The sequence below is a fragment of the Arachis ipaensis genome, chromosome B6, assembly GCF_059453495.1.
Source record: "Arachis ipaensis isolate K30076 ecotype BB chromosome B6, ASM5945349v1, whole genome shotgun sequence".
Taxonomy (NCBI): domain Eukaryota; kingdom Viridiplantae; phylum Streptophyta; class Magnoliopsida; order Fabales; family Fabaceae; genus Arachis; species Arachis ipaensis.
The window spans coordinates 65,383,612-65,399,797 of NC_142441.1; the positions used below are offsets into that span (position 1 = coordinate 65,383,612).

Below are 16,186 nucleotides of genomic sequence, written 5' to 3' on the forward strand. Positions count from 1 at the left end.
AGCTAAAGCGAGCCTCCATGACCTGATATTCGGCAAGCTCCCATGGGCCCCGCAGGGATTCGCAGCTCGATTTACCCTACGTCGCGAGACATGCTTAATGTAATTATGTGCGCATACTTTAATAAGTGCGATCATACCAGCACGAATGCACCGGATCCCATCAGAATTCCGTAGTTAAGCGTGCTTGGGTGAGAGTAGTACTAGGATGGGTGACCTCCTGGGAAGTCCTCGTGTTGCATCTTCTTGTTTTTTTTTTTTTGTACGTCGTGCTTACCCTTGTTCTTTAAACGACGCTATATTGAATAGTTTAGCTAAAGCGAGCCTCCATGACCTGATTTTCGGCAAGCTCGCACGGGCCCCGCAAGGATTCGGAGCTCGACTTACCCTATGTCGCGAGACATGCTTATGATAATTATGTGCGCATACTTTAATAGGTGCGATCATACCAGCACTAATGCACCGGATCCCATCAGAATTCCGTAGTTAAGCGTGCTTGGGTGAGAGTAGTACTAGGATGGGTGACCTCCTGGGAAGTCCTCGTGTTGCATCTTCTTGTTTTTTTTTTTTTGTACGTCGTGCTTACCCTTGTTCTTTAAACGACGCTATATTGAATAGTTTAGCTAAAGCGAGCCTCCATGACCTGATTTTCGGCAAGCTCGCACGGGCCCCGCAAGGATTCGGAGCTCGACTTACCCTATGTCGCGAGACATGCTTATGATAATTATGTGCGCATACTTTAATAGGTGCGATCATACCAGCACTAATGCACCGGATCCCATCAGAATTCCGTAGTTAAGCGTGCTTGGGCGAGAGTAGTAATAGGATTGGTGACCTCTTGCGAAGTCCTCGTGTTGCATCTTCTTTTTTTTTTTTTTACGTCGTGCTTACCCTTGTTCTTTAAACGACGCTATATTGAATAGTTTAGCTAAAGCGAGCCTCCATGACCTGATATTCGGCAAGCTCCCATGGGCCCCGCAGGGATTCGCAGCTCGATTTACCCTACGTCGCGAGACATGCTTAATGTAATTATTTGCGCATACTTTAATAGGTGCGATCATACCAGCACGAATGCACCGGATCCCATCAGAATTCCGTTGTTAAGCGTGCTTGGGTGAGAGTAGTACTAGGATGGGTGACCTCCTGGGAAGTCCTCGTGTTGCATCTTCTTGTTTTTTTTTTTGTACGTCGTGCTTACCCTTGTTCTTTAAACGACGCTATATTGAATAGTTTAGCTAAAGCGAGCCTCCATGACCTGATTTTCGGCAAGCTCGCACGGGCCCCGCAAGGATTCGGAGCTCGACTTACCCTATGTCGCGAGACATGCTTATGATAATTATGTGCGCATACTTTAATAGGTGCGATCATACCAGCACTAATGCACCGGATCCCATCAGAATTCCGTAGTTAAGCGTGCTTGGGCGAGAGTAGTAATAGGATTAGTGACCTCTTGCGAAGTCCTCGTGTTGCATCTTCTTTTTTTTTTTACGTCGTGCTTACCCTTGTTCTTTAAACGACGCTATATTGAATAGTTTAGCTAAAGCGAGCCTCCATGACCTGATATTCGGCAAGCTCCCATGGGCCCCGCAGGGATTCGCAGCTCGATTTACCCTACGTCGCGAGACATGCTTAATGTAATTATGTGCGCATACTTTAATAGGTGCGATCATACCAGCACGAATGCACCGGATCCCATCAGAATTCCGTAGTTAAGCGTGCTTGGGTGAGAGTAGTACTAGGATGGGTGACCTCCTGGGAAGTCCTCGTGTTGCATCTTCTTGTTTTTTTTTTTTTTGTACGTCGTGCTTACCCTTGTTCTTTAAACGACGCTATATTGAATAGTTTAGCTAAAGCGAGCCTCCATGACCTGATTTTTGGCAAGCTCGCACGGGCCCCGCAAGGATTCGGAGCTCGACTTACCCTATGTAGCGAGACATGCTTATGATAATTATGTGCGCATACTTTAATAGGTGCGATCATACCAGCACTAATGCACCGGATCCCATCAGAATTCCGCAGTTAACCGTGCTTGGGCGAGAGTAGTACTAGGATGGGTGACCTCCAGGGAAGTCCTCGTGTAGCACTTCTTTTTTTTTTCTACGTCGTGCTTACCCTTGTTCTTAAAATGACGCTATATTGAATAGTTTAGCTAAAGCGAGCCTCAATGACCTGATTTTCGGCAAGCTCGCACGGGCCCCGCAAGGATTCGCAGCTCAACTTACCCTACGTTGGGAGACATGCTTATGATAATTGTGTGCGCATACTTTAATAGGTGCGATCATACCAGCACTAATGCACCGGATCCCATCAGAACTCCGCAGTTAAGTGTGCTTGGGCGAGAGTAGTACTAGGATCAGTGACCTCCTGGGAAGTACTTGGGTTGCACCTCTTTTACTTTTTTTTACATCGTGTTTAACTTCGTTCTTTAAACGACGCTATATTGAATAGTTTAGCTAAAGCGAGCCTCAATGACCTGATTTTTGGCAAGCTCGCACGGGCCCTGCAGGGATTCGTAGCTCAACTTATCCTACGTCACGAGACATGCTTATGATAATTGTGTACGCATACTTTAACAGGTGCGATCATACCGGCACTAATGCACCAGATCCCATCAGGACTCCGCAATTAAGCGTGCTTGGGCGAGAGTAGTTCTAGGATGGGTGACCTCCAGTAAAGTCCTCGTGTTGCACCTATTTTTTTTATGTCGTGCTTACCCTTGTTCTTTAAACGACGCTATATTGAATAGTTTAGCTAAAGCAAGCCTCCATGACCTGATTTTCGGCAAGCTCGCACGAGCCCGACAGATATTCGTAGCTCGATTTACCCTACGTCGGGAGACATGCTTATGATAATTATGTGTGCAAACTTTAATAGGTGCGATCATACCAGCACTAATGCACCGGATCCCATTAGAATTCCGCAGTTAAGCGTGCCTGGGCGAGAGTAGTACTAGGATGGGTGACCTCTTGGGAAGTCCTCGTGTTGCATCTTCTTTTTTTTTTTTTTACATCGTGTTTAACTTCGTTCTTTAAACGACGCTATATTGAATAGTTTAGCTAAAGCGAGCCTCAATGACCTGATTTTTGGCAAGCTCGCACGGGCCCTGCAGGGATTCGTAGCTCAACTTATCCTACGTCGCGAGACATGCTTATGATAATTGTGTACGCATACTTTAACAGGTGCGATCATACCGGCACTAATGCACCAGATCCCATCAGGACTCCGCAATTAAGCGTGCTTGGGCGAGAGTAGTTCTAGTATGGGTGACCTCCTGTGAAGTCCTCGTGTTGCACCTATTTTTTTTTATGTCGTGCTTACCCTTGTTCTTTAAAAGACGCTATATTGAATAGTTTAGCTAAAGCAAGCCTCCATGACCTGATTTTCGGCAAGCTCGCACGAGCCCGGCAGATATTCGTAGCTCGATTTACCCTACGTCGCGAGACATGCTTATGATAATTATGTGTGCAAACTTTAATAGGTGCGATCATACCAGCACTAATGCACCGGATCCCATCAGAATTCCGTAGTTAAGCGTGCTTGGGCGAGAGTAGTAATAGGATTGGTGACCTCTTTCGAAGTACTCGTGTTGCATCTTCTTTTTTTTTTTTTACGTCGTGCTTACCTTTGTTCTTTAAACGACGCTATATTGAATAGTTTAGCTAAAGCGAGCCTCCATGACCTGATATTCGGCAAGCTCCCATGGGCCCCGCAGGGATTCGCAGCTCGATTTACCCTACGTCGCGAGACATGCTTAATGTAATTATGTGCGCATACTTTAATAGGTGCGATCATACCAGCACGAATGCACCGGATCCCATCAGAATTCCGTAGTTAAGCGTGCTTAGGTGAGAGTAGTACTAGGATGGGTGACCTCCTGGGAAGTCCTCGTGTTGCATCTTCTTGTTTTTTTTTTTTTTTGTACGTCGTGCTTACCCTTGTTCTTTAAACGACGCTATATTAAATAGTTTAGCTAAAGCGAGCCTCCATGACCTGATTTTCGGCAAGCTCGCACGGGCCCCGCAAGGATTCGGAGCTCGACTTACCCTATGTGCGCATACTTTAATAGGTGCGATCATACCAGCACTAATGCACCGGATCCCATCAGAATTCCGCAGTTAACCGTGCTTGGGCGAGAGTAGTACTAGGATGGGTGACCTCCAGGGAAGTCCTCGTGTAGCACTTCTTTTTTTTTTTTCTACGTCGTGCTTACCCTTGTTCTTAAAATGACGCTATATTGAATAGTTTAGCTAAAGCGAGCCTCAATGACCTGATTTTCGGCAAGCTCGCGCGGGCCCCGCAAGGATTCGCAGCTCGACTTACCCTACGTTGGGAGACATGCTTATGATAATTGTGTGCGCATACTTTAATAGGTGCGATCATACCAGCACTAATGCACTGGATCCCATCAGAACTCCGCAGTTAAGCGTGCCTGGGCGAGAGTAGTGCTAGGATGGGTGACCTCTTGGGAAGTCCTCGTGTTGCATCTTCTTTTTTTTTTGTTACATTGTGCTTACCCTTGTTCTTTAAATGACACTATATTGAATAGTTTAGCTAAAGCGTGCCTCCATGACCTGATTTTCGGCAAGCTCGCACGGGCCCCGCAGGGATTCGCAGCTCGATTTACCCTACGTCGCGAGACATGCTTATGATAATTATGTGCGCATACTTTAATAGGTGCGATCATAACAGCACTAATGCACCAGATCCCATGAGAATTCCGCAGTTAAGCGTTCTTGGGCGAGAGTAGTAATAAGATGGGTGACCTCTTGCGAAGTCCTCGTGTTGCATCTTCTTTTTTTTTTTTTACGTCGTGCTTACCCTTGTTCTATAAACGACGCTATATTGAATAGTTTAGCTAAAGCGAGCCTCCATGACCTAATTTTCAGCAAGCTCGCATGGGCCCCGCAAGGATTCGCAGCTCGACTTACCCTACGTCACGAGACATGCTTATGATAATTATGTGCGCATACCTTAATAGGTGCGATCATACCAGCACTAATGCTCCGGATCCCATCAGAATTCCGCAGTTAACCGTGCTTGGGCGAGAGTAGTACTAGGATGGGTGACTTCCTGGGAAGTCCTCGTGTAGCACTTCTTTTTTTTTTTTTTACGTCGTGCTTACCCTTGTTCTTTAAACGACGCTATATTGAATAGTTTAGCTAAAGCGAGCCTCAATGACCTGATTTTTGGCAAGCTCGCACGGGCCCCGCAAGGATTCGCAGCTCGACTTACCCTACGTCGGGAGACATGCTTATGATAATTGTGTGCGCATACTTTAATAAGTTCGAACATACCGGCACTAATGCACCGGATCCCATCAGAACTCCGCAGTTAAGCGTGCTTGGGCGAGAGTAGTACTAGGATGGGTGACCTTCTGGGAAGTACTTGGGTTGCACCTCTTTTACTTTTTTTTTTACGTCGTGGTTAACTTCATTCTTTAAACGACGCTATATTGAATAGTATAGCTAAAGCGAGCCTCAATGACCTGATTTTCGGCAAGCTCGCATGGGCACTGCAGGGATTCGCAGCTCGACTTACCCTACGTCGCGAGACATGCTTATGATAATTGTGTACGCATACTTTAATAGGTGCGATCATACCAGCACTAATGCACCGGATCCCATCAGAACTCCGCAGTTAAGCGTGCTTGGGCGAGAGTAGTACTAGGATGGGTGACCTCCTGGAAAGTCCTCGTGTTGCATATTCTTTTTTTTTTTTTTTACGTCGTGCTTGACCTAGTTCTTTAAACGACGCTATATTGAATAGTTTAGCTAAAGCGAGCCTCCATGACCTGATTTTCGGCAAGCTCGCACGGGCCCCGCAAGGATTCGCAGCTCGACTTACCCTATGTCGCGAGACATGCTTATGATAATTATGTGCGCATACTTTAATAGGTGCGATCATACCAGCACTAATGCACCGGATCCCATCAGAATTCCGCAGTTAAGTGTGCTTGGGCGAGAGTAGTACTAGGATGGGTGACTTCCTGGGAAGTCCTCGTGTAGCACTTCTTTTTTTTTTTTTTTTACGTCGTGCTTACCCTTGTTCTTTAAACGACGCTATATTGAATAGTTTAGCTAAAGCGAGCCTCAATGACCTGATTTTCTGCAATCTCGCACGGGCCCCGCAAGGATTCGCCGCTCGACTTACCCTACGTCGGGAGACATGCTTATGATAATTGTGTGCGCATACTTTAATAAGTGTGATCATACCAGCACTAATGCACCGGATCCCATCAGAACTCCGCAGTTATGCGTGCTTGGGCGAGAGTAGTACTAGGATGGGTGACCTCCTGGGAAGTACTTGGGTTGCACCTCTTTTACTTTTTTTTACGTCGTGGTTAACTTCATTCTTTAAACGACGCTATATTGAATAGTTTAGCTAAAGCGAGCCTCAATGACCTGATTTTCGGCAAGCTGGCACGGGCACTGCAGGGATTCGCAGCTCGACTTACCCTACGTCGCGAGACATGCTTATGATAATTGTGTACGCATACTTTAAAAGGTGCGATCATACCAGCACTAATGCACCGGATCCCATCAGAACTCCGCAGTTAAGCGTGCTTGGGTGAGAGTAGTACTAGGATGGGTGACCTCCTGGGAAATCCTCGTGTAGCACCTCTTTTTTTTTTTGCATCGTGCTTACCCTTGTTATTTAAACGACGCTATATTGAGTAGTTTAGCTAAAGCGAGCCTCAATGACCTGATTTTCGGCAAGCTCGCACGGGCCCCGCAGGAATTCGCAGCTCGACTTACCCTACGTCGCGAGACATGCTTATGATAATTGTGTGCGCATACTTTAACAGGTGCGATCATACCCGCACTAATGCACCGGATCCCATCAGAACTCCGCAGTTAAGCGTGCTTGGGCGAGAGTAGTACTAGGATGGGTGACCTCCTGGGAAGTTCTCGTGTTACACCTTTCTTTTTCTACGTTGTGCTTACCCTTGTTCTTTAAACGACGCTATATTGAGTAGTTTAGCTAAAGCGAGCCTCAATGACCTAATTTTCGGCAAGCTCCCACGGGCCCGGCAGGGATTCGCAGCTCGACTTACCCTACGTCGCGAGACATGCTTATGATAATTGTGTGCGCATACTTTAATAGGTGCGATCATACCAGCACTAATGCACCGGATCCCATAAGAATTCCGCAGTTAACTGTGCTTGGGCGAGATTAGTACTAGGATGGGTGACCTCTTGGGAAGTCCTCGTGTTGCATCTTCTTTTTTTTTTTTTTACGTCGTGCTTACCCTTGTTCTTTAAACGACGCTATATTGAATAGTTTAGCTAAAGCGAGCCTCCATGACCTGATTTTCGGCAAGCTCGCACGTTTCTCGCAGGGATTCGCAGCTCGATTTACCCTACGTCGCGAGACATGCTTAATGTAATTATGTGCGCATACTTTAGTAGGTGCGATCATACCAGCACTAATGCACCGGATCCCATCAGAATTCTGCAGTTAAGCGTGCTTGGGCGAGAGTAGTACTAGGATGGGTGACCTCCTGGAAAGTCCTCGTGTTGCATATTCTTTTTTTTTTTTTTACGTCGTGCTTGACCTTGTTCTTTAAACGACGCTATATTGAATAGTTTAGTTAAAGCGAGCCTCCATGACCTGATTTTCGGCAAGCTTGCACGGGCCCCGCAAGGATTCGCAGCTCGACTTACCCTATGTCGCGAGACATGCTTATGATAATTATGTGCGCATACTTTAATAGGTGCGATCATACCAGCACTAATGCACCGGATCCCATCAGAATTCCGCAGTTAAGTGTGTTTGGGCGAGAGTAGTACTAGGATGGGTGACTTCCTGGGAAGTCCTCGTGTAGCACTTCTTTTTTTTTTTTTTTTTACGTCGTGCTTACCCTTGTTCTTTAAACGACGCTATATTGAATAGTTTAGCTAAAGCGAGCCTCAATGACCTGATTTTCTGCAAGCTCGCACGGGCCCCACAAGGATTCGCAGCTCGACTTACCCTACGTCGGGAGACATGCTTATGATAATTGTGTGCGCATACTTTAATAAGTGTGATCATACCAGCACTAATGCACCGGATCCCATCAGAACTCCGCAGTTAAGCGTGCTTGGGCGAGAGTAGTACTAGGATGGGTGACCTCCTGGGAAGTACTTGGGTTGCACCTCTTTTGCTTTTTTTTTGCGTCGTGGTTAACTTCATTCTTTAAACGACGCTATATTGAATAGTTTAGCTAAAGCGATCCTCAATTACCTGATTTTCGGCAAGCTGGCACGGGCACTGCAGGGATTCGCAGCTCGACTTACCCTACGTCGCGAGACATGCTTATGATAATTGTGTACGCATACTTTAATAGGTGCGATCATACCAGCACTAATGCACCGGATCCCATCAGAACTCCGCAGTTAAGCGTGCTTGGGTGAGAGTAGTACTAGGATGGGTGACCTCCTGGGAAACCCTCGTGTAGCACCTCTTTTTTTTTTTTGCATCGTGCTTACCCTTGTTATTTAAACGACGCTATATTGAGTAGTTTAGCTAAAGCGAGCCTCAATGACCTGATTTTCGGCAAGCTCGCACGGGCCCCGCAGGGATTCGCAGCTCGACTTACCCTACGTCGCGAGACATGCTTATGATAATTGTGTGCGCATACTTTAACAGGTGCGATCATACCCGCACTAATGCACCGGATCCCATCAGAACTCCGCAATTAAGCGTGCTTGGGCGAGAGAAGTACTAGGATGGGTGACCTCCTGGGAAGTCCTCGTGTTACACCTTTTTTTTTTTTACGTTGTGCTGACCCTTGTTCTTTAAACGACGCTATATTGAGTAGTTTAGCTAAAGCGAGCCTCAATGACCTAATTTTCGGCAAGCTCCCACGGGCCCGGCAGGGATTCGCAGCTCGACTTACCCTACGTCACGAGACATGCTTATGATAATTGTGTGCGCATACTTTAATAGGTGCGATCATACCAGCACTAATGCACCGGATCCCATAAGAATTCCGCAGTTAAGTGTGCTTGGGCGAGATTAGTACTAGGATGGGTGACCTCTTGGGAAGTCCTCGTGTTGCATGTTCTTTTTTTTTTTTTTTTACGTCTTGCTTACCCTTGTTCTTTAAACGACGCTATATTGAATAGTTTAGCTAAAGCGAGCCTCCATGACCTGATTTTCGGCAAGCTCGCACGGTTCTCGCAGGGATTCGCAGCTCGATTTACCCTACGTCGCGAGACATGCTTATGATAATTATGTGCGCATACTTTAATAGGTGCGATTATACCAGCACTAATGCACCGGATCCCATCAGAATTCTGCAGTTAAGCGTGCTTGGGCGAGAGTAGTACTAGGATGGGTGACCTCCTGGAAAGTCCTCGTGTTGCATATTCTTTTTTTTTTTTACGTCGTGCTTGACCTTGTTCTTTAAACGACGCTATATTGAATAGTTTAGCTAAAGCGAGCCTCCATGACCTGATTTTCGGCAAGCTCGCACGGGCCCTGCAAGGATTCGCAGCTCGACTTACCCTATGTCGCGAGACATGCTTATGATAATTATGTGCGCATACTTTAATAGGTGCGATCATACCAGCACTAATGCACCGGATCCCATCAGAATTCCGCAGTTAAGTGTGCTTGGGCGAGAGTAGTACTAGGATGGGTGACTTCCTGGGAAGTCCTCGTGTAGCACTTCTTTTTTTTTTTTTTTTTACGTCGTGGTTAACCTTATTCTTTAAACGACGCTATATTGAATAGTTTAGCTAAAGCGAGCCTCCATGACCTGATTTTCGGCAAGCTCGCATGGGCCCCGCAAGGATTCGCAGCTCGACTTACCCTATGTCGCGAGACATGCTTATGATAATTATGTGCGCATACTTTAATAGGTGCGATCATACCAGCACTAATGCACCGGATCCCATCAGAATTCCGCAGTTAAGTGTGTTTGGGCGAGAGTAGTACTAGGATGGGTGACTTCCTGGGAAGTCCTCGTGTAGCACTTCTTTTTTTTTTTTTTTACGTCGTGCTTACCCTTGTTCTTTAAACGACGCTATATTGAATAGTTTAGCTAAAGCGAGCCTCAATGACCTGATTTTCTGCAAGCTCGCACGGGCCCCACAAGGATTCGCAGCTCGACTTACCCTACGTCGGGAGACATGCTTATGATAATTGTGTGCGCATACTTTAATAAGTGTGATCATACCAGCACTAATGCACCGGATCCCATCAGAACTCCGCAGTTCAGCATGCTTGGGCGAGAGTAGTACTAGGATGGGTGACCTCCTGGGAAGTCCTTGTGTAGCACCTCTTTTTTTTTTTTTTGCATCGTGCTTACCCTTGTTCTTTAAACGACGCTATATTGAATAGTTTAGCTAAAGCGAGCCTCCATGACCTGATTTTCGGCAAGCTCGCACGGTTCTCGCAGGGATTCGCAGCTCGATTTACCCTACGTCGTGAGACATGCTTATAATAATTATGTGCGCATACTTTAATTGGTGCGATCATACCAGCACTAATGCACCGGATCCCATCAGAATTCTGCAGTTAAGTGTGCTTGGGCGAGAGTAGTACTAGGATGGGTGACTTCCTGGGAAGTCCTCGTGTAGCACTTATTTTTTTTTTTACGTCGTGCTTGACCTTGTTCTTTAAACGACGCTATATTGAATAGTTTAGCTAAAGCGAGCCTCCATGACCTGATTTTCGGCAAGCTTGCACGGGCCCCGCAAGGATTCGCAGCTCGACTTACCCTATGTCGCGAGACATGCTTATGATAATTATGTGCGCATACTTTAATAGGTGCGATCATACCAGCACTAATGCACCGGATCCCATCAGAATTCCGCAGTTAAGTGTGCTTGGGCGAGAGTAGTACTAGGATGGGTGACTTCCTGGGAAGTCCTCGTGTAGCACTTCTTTTTTTTTTTTTTTTTTTTACGTCGTGCTTGACCTTGTTCTTTAAACGACGCTATATTGAATAGTTTAGCTAAAGCAAGCCTCCATGACCTGATTTTCGGCAAGCTCGCACGGGCCCCGCAAGGATTCGCAGCTCGACTTACCCTATGTCGCGAGACATGCTTATGATAATTATGTGCGCATACTTTAATAGGTGCGATCATACCAGCACTAATGCACCGGATCCCATCAGAATTCCGCAGTTAAGTGTGCTTAGGCGAGAGTAGTACTAGGATGGGTGATTTCCTGGGAAGTCCTCGTGTAGCACTTCTTTTTTTTTTTTTTTACGTCGTGCTTACCCTTGTTCTTTAAACGACGCTATATTGAATAGTTTAGCTAAAGCGAGCCTCAATGACCTGATTTTCGGCAAGCTGGCACGGGCCCTGCAGGGATTCGATGCTCGACTTACCCTACGTCGCGAGACATGCTTATGATAATTGTGTACGCATACTTTAACAGGTGCGATCATACCAGCACTAATGCACCGGATCCCATCAGAACTCCGCAGTTCAGCATGCTTGGGCGAGAGTAGTACTAGGATGGGTGACCTCCTGGGAAGTCCTCGTGTAGCACCTCTTTTTTTTTTTTTTGCATCGTGCTTACCCTTGTTCTTTAAACGACGCTATATTGAGTAGTTTAGCTAAAGCGAGCCTCAATGACCTGATTTTCGGCAAGCTCGCACGGGCCCCGCAGCGATTCGCAGCTCGACTTACCCTACGTCGCGAGACATGCTTATGATAATTGTGTGCGAATACTTTAACAGGTGCGATCATACCAGCACTAATGCACCGGATCCTATCAGAACTCCGCAGTTAAGCCTGCTTGGGTGAGAGTAGTACTAGGATGGGTGACCTCCTGGGAAGTCCTCGTGTTACACCTTTTTTTTTACGTCGTGCTTACCCTAGTTCTTTAAACGACGCTATATTGAATAGTTTAGCTAAAGCGAGCCTCCATTAGCTGATTTTCGGCAAGCTCGCACGGGCCCGGCAGGAATTCGCAGCTCGATTTAAACTACGTCGCGAGACATGCTTATGATAATTATGTGCGCATACTTTAATAGGTGCGATCATACCAGCACTAATGCACCGGATCCCATAAGAATTCCGCAGTTAAGTGTGCTTGGGCGAGAGTAGTACTAGGATGGGTGACCTCCTGGGAAGTCCTCGTGTAGCACCTCTTTTTTTTTTTTTGCATCGTGCTTACCCTTGTTCTTTAAACGACGCTATATTGAGTAGTTTAGCTAAAGCGAGCCTCAATGACCTGATTTTCGGCAAGCTCGCACGGGCCCCGCAGGGATTCGCAGCTCGACTTACCCTACGTCGCGAGACATGCTTATGATAATTGTGTGCGCATACTTTAATAGGTGCGATCATACCAGCACTAATGCACCGGATCCCATAAGAATTCCGCAATTAAGTGTGCTTGGCCGAGATTAGTACTAGGATGGGTGACCTCCTGGGAAGTCCTCGTGTTGCATCTTTTTTTTTTTACATCGTGCATACCCTTATTCTTTAAACGACGCTATATTGAATAGTTTAGCTAAAGCGAGCCTCCATGACCTGATTTTCAGCAAGCTCGCACGGGCCCCGCAGGGATTCGCTGCTCGATTTACCCAACGTCGCGAGACATGCTTATTATGATAATTATGTGCGCACACTTTAATAGGTGCGATCATACCATCACTAATGCACCGGATCCCATCAGAATTCCGCAGTTAAGCGTGCTTGGGCAAGAGTAGTAATAGGATGGGTGACCTCTTGCAAAGTCCTCGTGTTGCATCTTCTTTTTTTTTTTTACGTCGTGCTTACCCTTGTTCTTTAAACGACGCTATATTGAATAGTTTAGCTAAAGCGAGCCTCCATGACCTGATTTTCGGCAAGCTCGCACGGTCTCGCAGGGATTCGCAGCTCGATTTACCCTACGTCGCGAGACATGCTTAATGTAATTATGTGCGCATACTTTAATAGGTGCGATCATACCAGCACTAATGCACCGGATCCCATCAGAATTCCGCAGTTAAGCTTGCTTGGGCGAGAGTAGTACTAGGATGGGTGACCTCCTGGAAAGTCCTCGTGTTGCATCTTCTTTTTTTTTTTTACGTCGTGCTTGACCTTGTTCTTTAAACGACGCTATATTGAATAGTTTAGCTAAAACGAGCCTCCATGACCTGATTTTCGGCAAGCTCGCACGGGCCCCGCATGGATTCGCAGCTCGACTTACCCTATGTTGCGAGACATGCTTATGATAATTATGTGCGCATACTTTAATAGGTGCGATCATACCAGCACTAATGCACCGGATCCCATCAGAATTCCGCAGTTAAGCGTGCTTGGGCGAGAGTAGTACTTGGATGGGTGTCCTCCTGGGAAGTCCTAGTGTTGCACCCTTTTTTTTTTGTTTTTTACGTCGTGCTTATCCTCGTTCTCTAAACTACGCTAACTTGAATAGTTTAGCTAAAGCGATCCTCAATGACCTGATTTTCGGCAAGCTCGCATAGGCCTCGCAGGGATTCGCAGCTTGACTTACCTTACATCGCGAGACATGCTTATGATAAAAATGTGCGCAAACTTTAATAGGTGCGATCATCCCAGCAATAATGTACCGGATCCCATCAAAATTCCGCAGTTAAGCGTGTTTGGGCGAGAGTAGTACTAGGATGGGTGACCTCCTGGGAAGTCCTCGTGTAGCACTTCTTTTTTTTTTTTTTACGTCGTGCTTACCCTTGTTCTTTAAACGACGCTATATTGAATAGTTTAGCTAGAGCGAGCCTCAATGACCTGAATTTCGGCAAGCTCGCACGGGCCCCACAAGGATTCTGTTCATACCCTGGGTCAAGCTGTCTGACCCGGGATGTTTAGCGACAAGCCAACCGACCTCTGCAGATCAGACTATCCGACCTCTTCTCAAAGAGCTCAGCCAATGACCGACCTCTTCACAAAGAGCTCGGCCAAAACGCTACAGAGGCCCAATAAGGGCCCAAATATAAGGAACACAGCCCAATCCAAAGGCGGCTCAAGCCTACAGAGAGAAGGGCGGTTCCGTTGAAAATAAGCTGACCTCGCCCAAAGATAAGATAAGATAAGATAAGATAACTAACTTATCTTATCTAAGAAGGTCACTTCTCACCATTATCAATATACTGGAGCACCCAGGTATAACTCATACTCTGATTCTACATAAAACCTGTTTAATACCCATGCTAACTTAAGCATCGGAGTCTCTTGCAGGTACCCCCCACCCTCCGGGGACCAAGGATCAGCAGTGCAGCCAGTCCAACAAGTCGGACGCAGCGGCTCCGGCCACCATCAACAAGTCGGACGCGGCGGCTCCGACCACCATCAACAAGTCGGACACAACAGCTCCGACCAGCACAGAAGATCTCGTCCGAGATCGACCTACAGTTTCAGGTAACCCTCGAAACATTGGCGCCATTGCCGGGGAACCTGGAAGTCATCCCATCACCATGGCAGACGACCATGACAACGACCACGATTTAGATCTAGAGGACAGAACGTCGCACAAAAATGCGGACGCTACACCAAAAGATACTCCGGAATCTAACGGAGACAAAAACTCATCACATCCGGGAGTAATAGAAGCACTTCAAGATCGCCTAAAGCAACTTGAAAAAGAAAGCCAGCATCAACGAGAAGTTGGCAAGGATCTACAAAAAGAGGTAAGGCGACGCCGCGAGTTAAAGGATAAGCTCCTAAAACTCGAAGCAGATCTCAAGGCCAAAACAACTCGATCCGGTCACGAAGACAGCCCCCACAAAGATCAAGACCCATTCACCAAAGAGATCATGAAAGCTAAAGTCCCAAAGGACTTCAAAGCTCCCAACATGACCCCGTACGACGGCACATCAGATCCAAGCCATCATCTTAGCAATTTCAGAAGCAGGATGTATCTCACGGAGGCCTCAGATGCAATCCGTTATTCTCCATCCAAAAGCATAAAGCCGAACACGCTCTAAGCTTGCTAGGGATCAAGCAAGGAGATCGGGAAAGTCTTCGCAAATACATGGAAAGATTCAACAAAGCGTGCCTGGACATACAAAGTCTGCCAACAAATGTAGATATCATGGGTCTCATCAATGGCCTACGAGGAGGACCTTTTAGCCCCTCAATATCCAAGAAGCACCCAACATCTCTAAACGAGGTACAGGAACAGGCAAAGAAACACATCAACATGGAGGAGAACTCTCGACTAGGAGAGAGCTCAGAAACCGAATTCTCCTAACCCACCACAGGACAAGGATAAAGAGTCCAAGAAAAAAGAAGATCAACCCGGGAAGCCTAGAAAATACCGCAATTACACCCCTCTTCGGGTTTCTTTTGTGGAGGTTTACCGAAAAATATGCAACACGGAGAAGATCCCACCACCTCGCCCAATCAAAAACAAAAGAGGTCGGACGGGTTGAAGGTCCACCTTACAACAAAGAGGTCGGATGAGTTGAAGGTCCACCTCACACCAAAGAGGTCGGGCAAGTTTAAGGTCCACCTCACACCAAAGAGGTCGAACGAGTTGAAGGTCCACCTCACATCAAAGAGGTCGGACAAGTTAAGGTCCACCTCAAACCGAAGAGGTCGGACGAGTTAAAGGTCCACCTCACACCAAAGAGGTCGGACGAGTGGAAGGTCCACCTCACACCAAAGAGGTCGGACGAGTGGAAGGTCCACCTCACACCAAAGAGGTCAGACGAGTTGAAGGTCCACCTCACACCAAAGAGGTCGGACGAGTTGAAGGTCCACCTCACACCAAAGAGGTCGGACGAGTTGAAGGTCCACCTCACACCAAAGAGGTCGGACCAGTTGAAGGTCCACCTCACACCAAAGAGGTCGGACGAGTTGAAGGTCCACCTCACACCAAAGAGGTCGGACAAGTTAAGGTCCACCTCACATCAAAGAGGTCGGACGAGTTGAAGATCCACCTCACACCAAAGAGGTCGGACGAGTTGAAGGTCCACCTCACAACAAAGAGGTCGGACGAGTTGAAGGTCCACCTCACAACAAAGAGGTAGGACGAGTTGAAGGTCCACCTCACATCAAAGAGGTCGGACGAGTTAAAGGTCCACCTCACACCAAAGAGGTCGGACGAGTTGAAGATCCACCTCACACCAAAGAGGTCGGACGAGTTGAAAGTCCACCTCACACCAAAGAGGTCGGACGAGTTGAAGATCCACCTCACACCAAAGAGGTCGGACGAGTTGAAGGTCCACCTCACACCAAAGAGGTCGGACAAGTTAAGGTCCACCTCACACCGAAGAGGTCGGACGAGT

General features: G+C 47.0%; 15 non-coding genes and 30 pseudogenes across 15 annotated transcripts; all 45 read left to right on the forward strand.

The window, feature by feature from the left end:
• The first annotated feature begins 123 nt into the window (after positions 1-123).
• LOC148556360 (5S ribosomal RNA) lies at positions 124-242 on the forward strand. The gene has a single exon (XR_015891146.1). It is a non-coding gene; the product is annotated as a 5S ribosomal RNA (ribosomal RNA).
• Positions 243-432: 190 nt separating this feature from the next.
• Positions 433-551, forward strand: LOC148556361 (5S ribosomal RNA). The gene has a single exon (XR_015891152.1). It is a non-coding gene; the product is annotated as a 5S ribosomal RNA (ribosomal RNA).
• A 190-nt stretch (positions 552-741) lies between these two features.
• LOC148556362 (5S ribosomal RNA) lies at positions 742-860 on the forward strand (annotated as a pseudogene).
• Positions 861-1,046: 186 nt separating this feature from the next.
• Positions 1,047-1,165, forward strand: LOC148556363 (5S ribosomal RNA). The gene has a single exon (XR_015891201.1). It is a non-coding gene; the product is annotated as a 5S ribosomal RNA (ribosomal RNA).
• A 188-nt stretch (positions 1,166-1,353) lies between these two features.
• On the forward strand, positions 1,354-1,472 carry LOC148556364 (5S ribosomal RNA; annotated as a pseudogene).
• Positions 1,473-1,655: 183 nt separating this feature from the next.
• Positions 1,656-1,774, forward strand: LOC148556365 (5S ribosomal RNA). Its single transcript, XR_015890503.1, has one exon. It is a non-coding gene; the product is annotated as a 5S ribosomal RNA (ribosomal RNA).
• Positions 1,775-1,965: 191 nt separating this feature from the next.
• LOC148556366 (5S ribosomal RNA) lies at positions 1,966-2,084 on the forward strand (annotated as a pseudogene).
• A 183-nt stretch (positions 2,085-2,267) lies between these two features.
• Positions 2,268-2,386, forward strand: LOC148556367 (5S ribosomal RNA; annotated as a pseudogene).
• A 185-nt stretch (positions 2,387-2,571) lies between these two features.
• LOC148556368 (5S ribosomal RNA) lies at positions 2,572-2,690 on the forward strand (annotated as a pseudogene).
• A 179-nt stretch (positions 2,691-2,869) lies between these two features.
• LOC148556369 (5S ribosomal RNA) lies at positions 2,870-2,988 on the forward strand. The gene has a single exon (XR_015890794.1). It is a non-coding gene; the product is annotated as a 5S ribosomal RNA (ribosomal RNA).
• A 186-nt stretch (positions 2,989-3,174) lies between these two features.
• LOC148556370 (5S ribosomal RNA) lies at positions 3,175-3,293 on the forward strand (annotated as a pseudogene).
• A 180-nt stretch (positions 3,294-3,473) lies between these two features.
• LOC148556371 (5S ribosomal RNA) lies at positions 3,474-3,592 on the forward strand (annotated as a pseudogene).
• Positions 3,593-3,777: 185 nt separating this feature from the next.
• On the forward strand, positions 3,778-3,896 carry LOC148556372 (5S ribosomal RNA). Its single transcript, XR_015891400.1, has one exon. It is a non-coding gene; the product is annotated as a 5S ribosomal RNA (ribosomal RNA).
• A 165-nt stretch (positions 3,897-4,061) lies between these two features.
• LOC148556373 (5S ribosomal RNA) lies at positions 4,062-4,180 on the forward strand (annotated as a pseudogene).
• Positions 4,181-4,365: 185 nt separating this feature from the next.
• On the forward strand, positions 4,366-4,484 carry LOC148556374 (5S ribosomal RNA). Its single transcript, XR_015891333.1, has one exon. It is a non-coding gene; the product is annotated as a 5S ribosomal RNA (ribosomal RNA).
• Positions 4,485-4,669: 185 nt separating this feature from the next.
• On the forward strand, positions 4,670-4,788 carry LOC148556375 (5S ribosomal RNA; annotated as a pseudogene).
• Positions 4,789-4,973: 185 nt separating this feature from the next.
• On the forward strand, positions 4,974-5,092 carry LOC148556376 (5S ribosomal RNA; annotated as a pseudogene).
• Positions 5,093-5,277: 185 nt separating this feature from the next.
• On the forward strand, positions 5,278-5,396 carry LOC148556377 (5S ribosomal RNA; annotated as a pseudogene).
• A 187-nt stretch (positions 5,397-5,583) lies between these two features.
• LOC148556378 (5S ribosomal RNA) lies at positions 5,584-5,702 on the forward strand. The gene has a single exon (XR_015891130.1). It is a non-coding gene; the product is annotated as a 5S ribosomal RNA (ribosomal RNA).
• A 187-nt stretch (positions 5,703-5,889) lies between these two features.
• Positions 5,890-6,008, forward strand: LOC148556379 (5S ribosomal RNA; annotated as a pseudogene).
• Positions 6,009-6,195: 187 nt separating this feature from the next.
• On the forward strand, positions 6,196-6,314 carry LOC148556380 (5S ribosomal RNA; annotated as a pseudogene).
• Positions 6,315-6,499: 185 nt separating this feature from the next.
• Positions 6,500-6,618, forward strand: LOC148556381 (5S ribosomal RNA). Its single transcript, XR_015890932.1, has one exon. It is a non-coding gene; the product is annotated as a 5S ribosomal RNA (ribosomal RNA).
• A 182-nt stretch (positions 6,619-6,800) lies between these two features.
• On the forward strand, positions 6,801-6,919 carry LOC148556382 (5S ribosomal RNA). The gene has a single exon (XR_015890213.1). It is a non-coding gene; the product is annotated as a 5S ribosomal RNA (ribosomal RNA).
• Positions 6,920-7,099: 180 nt separating this feature from the next.
• Positions 7,100-7,218, forward strand: LOC148556383 (5S ribosomal RNA; annotated as a pseudogene).
• Positions 7,219-7,404: 186 nt separating this feature from the next.
• LOC148556384 (5S ribosomal RNA) lies at positions 7,405-7,523 on the forward strand (annotated as a pseudogene).
• A 186-nt stretch (positions 7,524-7,709) lies between these two features.
• Positions 7,710-7,828, forward strand: LOC148556385 (5S ribosomal RNA; annotated as a pseudogene).
• A 188-nt stretch (positions 7,829-8,016) lies between these two features.
• On the forward strand, positions 8,017-8,135 carry LOC148556386 (5S ribosomal RNA). The gene has a single exon (XR_015891352.1). It is a non-coding gene; the product is annotated as a 5S ribosomal RNA (ribosomal RNA).
• Positions 8,136-8,321: 186 nt separating this feature from the next.
• On the forward strand, positions 8,322-8,440 carry LOC148556387 (5S ribosomal RNA). The gene has a single exon (XR_015890964.1). It is a non-coding gene; the product is annotated as a 5S ribosomal RNA (ribosomal RNA).
• Positions 8,441-8,623: 183 nt separating this feature from the next.
• Positions 8,624-8,742, forward strand: LOC148556388 (5S ribosomal RNA). The gene has a single exon (XR_015891604.1). It is a non-coding gene; the product is annotated as a 5S ribosomal RNA (ribosomal RNA).
• A 181-nt stretch (positions 8,743-8,923) lies between these two features.
• On the forward strand, positions 8,924-9,042 carry LOC148556389 (5S ribosomal RNA; annotated as a pseudogene).
• A 188-nt stretch (positions 9,043-9,230) lies between these two features.
• On the forward strand, positions 9,231-9,349 carry LOC148556390 (5S ribosomal RNA; annotated as a pseudogene).
• Positions 9,350-9,533: 184 nt separating this feature from the next.
• On the forward strand, positions 9,534-9,652 carry LOC148556391 (5S ribosomal RNA; annotated as a pseudogene).
• Positions 9,653-9,840: 188 nt separating this feature from the next.
• On the forward strand, positions 9,841-9,959 carry LOC148556392 (5S ribosomal RNA; annotated as a pseudogene).
• Positions 9,960-10,145: 186 nt separating this feature from the next.
• On the forward strand, positions 10,146-10,264 carry LOC148556393 (5S ribosomal RNA; annotated as a pseudogene).
• A 185-nt stretch (positions 10,265-10,449) lies between these two features.
• Positions 10,450-10,568, forward strand: LOC148556394 (5S ribosomal RNA; annotated as a pseudogene).
• Positions 10,569-10,750: 182 nt separating this feature from the next.
• LOC148556395 (5S ribosomal RNA) lies at positions 10,751-10,869 on the forward strand (annotated as a pseudogene).
• A 191-nt stretch (positions 10,870-11,060) lies between these two features.
• LOC148556396 (5S ribosomal RNA) lies at positions 11,061-11,179 on the forward strand (annotated as a pseudogene).
• A 186-nt stretch (positions 11,180-11,365) lies between these two features.
• On the forward strand, positions 11,366-11,484 carry LOC148556397 (5S ribosomal RNA; annotated as a pseudogene).
• Positions 11,485-11,669: 185 nt separating this feature from the next.
• On the forward strand, positions 11,670-11,788 carry LOC148556398 (5S ribosomal RNA; annotated as a pseudogene).
• A 178-nt stretch (positions 11,789-11,966) lies between these two features.
• On the forward strand, positions 11,967-12,085 carry LOC148556399 (5S ribosomal RNA). Its single transcript, XR_015891679.1, has one exon. It is a non-coding gene; the product is annotated as a 5S ribosomal RNA (ribosomal RNA).
• A 184-nt stretch (positions 12,086-12,269) lies between these two features.
• On the forward strand, positions 12,270-12,388 carry LOC148556400 (5S ribosomal RNA; annotated as a pseudogene).
• Positions 12,389-12,571: 183 nt separating this feature from the next.
• LOC148556401 (5S ribosomal RNA) lies at positions 12,572-12,690 on the forward strand (annotated as a pseudogene).
• Positions 12,691-12,873: 183 nt separating this feature from the next.
• LOC148556402 (5S ribosomal RNA) lies at positions 12,874-12,992 on the forward strand (annotated as a pseudogene).
• Positions 12,993-13,176: 184 nt separating this feature from the next.
• LOC148556403 (5S ribosomal RNA) lies at positions 13,177-13,295 on the forward strand. Its single transcript, XR_015891744.1, has one exon. It is a non-coding gene; the product is annotated as a 5S ribosomal RNA (ribosomal RNA).
• Positions 13,296-13,482: 187 nt separating this feature from the next.
• On the forward strand, positions 13,483-13,601 carry LOC148556404 (5S ribosomal RNA; annotated as a pseudogene).
• Positions 13,602-16,186: the final 2,585 nt, after the last annotated feature.